This window comes from Carassius auratus, chromosome 34 (assembly GCF_003368295.1).
Source record: "Carassius auratus strain Wakin chromosome 34, ASM336829v1, whole genome shotgun sequence".
Taxonomy (NCBI): Eukaryota; Metazoa; Chordata; class Actinopteri; order Cypriniformes; family Cyprinidae; genus Carassius; species Carassius auratus.
The window spans coordinates 4,520,336-4,523,629 of NC_039276.1; positions in this window are offsets into that span (position 1 = coordinate 4,520,336).

Below are 3,294 nucleotides of genomic sequence, written 5' to 3' on the forward strand. Positions count from 1 at the left end.
CCCTATTGTTCTATATAGAACCCAATAAAAGCTTTTTTTCTAAGAGTGTGTTGTCATAATGTTCACCTTGGAGATTGAAAGTGTTTCTTTTTTGAGACCCCAGGAGCCCAAATTCAGACCCAGAACAATAAAACCAAATCAAATAGTGAGAGAGTGATCTGCTCACCTGGTTAATGTTCGTGGATGTTTCCACGTGGCAAGCAGTGCAGAATGGAAATATTTATATTTTATTTGTTTACAACATACTTTTCGTACCTTAAATCAGTAAATGTTATGAAATTAGAGAACTAACCCAGCAAACATTGGTCCGACGGCGAAGTCATGTGCCCGGCCAAAAATAGTCGCGGTAGGACGGCATAAATCGGTAGAAATATGTTACACAGAACATTTCCTAAAAATGCGTTCAGATTAGTTTGAACATGTCTATAGTTCTTATTAAACAAAAACATTCTCGTTCATAATGATAAAAAATGTTTGCATACCAAAAAAGTTAATTGATCTTAAAAATGTGTTTTAAATGTTTGAGAGAATGTTCAAATGTAACATTCTCCTTCAGTTTTAAAAATTATACAATGGAATGGTTTAAATGTTTGACCATTTAAAAAATATTCAGAAATAAAAATGGTTTCAAAATTATAAAATGGAACCTTTGTATAATCATTTGCATAATCATTCTTAAATATAAAAAACTTTTGAAAGTTTAAATTAAATTAAAAATAAAAACATTAAGAAGCAGTGTTTTCATAACAGGAATGTTAGCAGAACGTTCTTAGAGAATCTTTTTAGTAGATTTGGAATAGTGCTTAAATCTCCATTTGTGCTCCACGGATGAGCAGAAAACCATCTGGATGATATTTGTGTGAGTACATTTTTTTTTATAGGTGAATAAACCTGACGGAACTATGTCATGACAGATGAAAATGTGACGTTTCCTAATGAGTTTGTGCTGTACTCTGGAGATGCAGAATGATTTGTGACTGCTTCAGTCGTCCTGTCTGGACCTGTGTCCTCCCGCACAGCTGAGACACTCCATCACACGCTCAGCACTGAAGACACTTTCTGGGGATCGTCAGAAAGAGCCTGGAGCACAGAGACTCCAACCAGCACAAGACAAGAGGCGTACAATGGCAGAAAGCACAGAAAATCATTCAAACACACCTAACACAGTGGGAAAACTATAGATGTAAAGCCACTACGTCATGTTCGAGGGGAATGAACTTCTGCTGAATAATGCAACGAATCTACAGATCCAAGCACAGGGAGATAATCAGTACATTAGTCTTTTCTGACACACAATAACACGTTTGGTTTACCGTGGATTACAAATCACACAAACCTCAAACCATGTTTGTACTTGAACAACAACATTGGTTTCATAACTGATGATCAATTTTTACTTTCCTCTTTTATTAATATGAAGCTGCTATGAAACAATATGTTTTGTATGCATTATAGAATAAATGTGACTTGATGTGATTTTTGAAATGTGAATTATAAGTATTATAATTATAACTAAGTATTTTCATGACAGCACAGCACTGTTTTTTTATTTTTAAATAAGTAATTATGTTAAAATTTCCATCACTTTTTATTTAAATCAGCATGAAGGCAATACAACAAATACTACTAGATGCATAGATGTTTTATCATTTAAATAATATATTGTTATTTATTAACTACTGACTCAATTGAGACAAATAATAATATAAATATATATAAATGTTGCCCACTAAGAAGATTAACTACATTTCTGAAATGTATGGAGTTTGGTATTTCTATATAAGCAACCTGTACGAAATTTATTGTTTATGATTTATGAATTTTTATGGTATTTTAAAATGTATTACATGGATGTAAACAGCGTTTTCGCACCTTGCTGCAGTTTAACTAACTGAAATAAATTTAAGGCCAAATATTCCTAACAGAAAATAAATAAAGAAAACTGAACCAAAACTAGATAAAAAACAAATTATATATATATATATATATATATATATATATATATATATATATATATATATATATATATATATATAAATCTGATATGAAATAAATAAATCACATAACAAAATGTAAAAATACATAAAAGTTAAATTGAAAAATATAAAAATAAATGCTAATTAAAAATTTCCACCAAACAAACCTAACTCTAGTAAAGTTTAAAGAGCGTTTAATTATGCTCTCGATACAGCTCAAAAAACATTTATAAATCATTAATTAAAAGTTTTTTCTAACGTTTTAGTTTGGTGTTCTTCTAATGTTTTTAAATGTTACTAAAAAACATAAAGTAACATTACCATTTGCAATTTTTTTAAACTGAATGTTCCCTTTAGTCGTTTTTATGGACATTCAGAAATAACATTTTCATAACATAGTGTCTTTTATAAAAGTGAACTGTCAGCAAAGTCTTCTGCCCAAGAGTTGTTTCTGAACTATGAGGGTGTCAGAGAATGACAGATAATAAAGCGTCTGGACTGGATTCATTGCCTGTGGACACACGATCACATCATGACTCTCATGTGATGCAGACGGACGGATGCTAGTTCATCAAAAGATGCTTGTTTGCTTTCCTTTTAAAACGCCGCCTGCAGGAAGGTCAGGCCAATCATCTGTGTTCATAATCACCACTGAATTCACTGAATCTACACAACTATCAATCAAGAATCCCTCAAACATTATACTAACAGTGCAATAAAAAATCAATTGCACAAAGTAAAAATATATTCAGAATATTTTTTTGAGATGAGTAAAAAGATATTTCAGTAAAAGAACGTCAGATTGAGCAAAATAAATGATGATTATACATTTAATTAATTTAAAACAAAGCTTTGAAATATTTTTATTTGAAAAAGCAACTAAATACATGATTTTGAAAAAAAAGAGAGTAACTTTATTTTAATTATTTGAAAATATTATGCATGAATTCACCTCTTTTAAATTAGTTTAATAATTAGCTTTAAAAGATTATAATAAAAAAGACACTAAATTCATGATCTTGATAGAAACAGAGTAAAATCTGTTGTTACTGATTTTTTTAAAATATTTATTTAAATCTAAGTAAGTATTCAGTTAGTGAATTTCAGTTCATAAAATTCAGGTCTCAGAATTCAAGGTGATAAATTCAGGTTGAGGACTAAGTAATTCAAGAGCAATAAATTAGCTGTGAGGAGCTCGGAAATAAAATAATAATAACAATAATAATTCATAATAAATAAAAATAAATGAATGCATAAATAAATATAAATATTAGCTATAAATACAAAGCTTTGAAAAAAAATTTTTTTTTAGGAATTC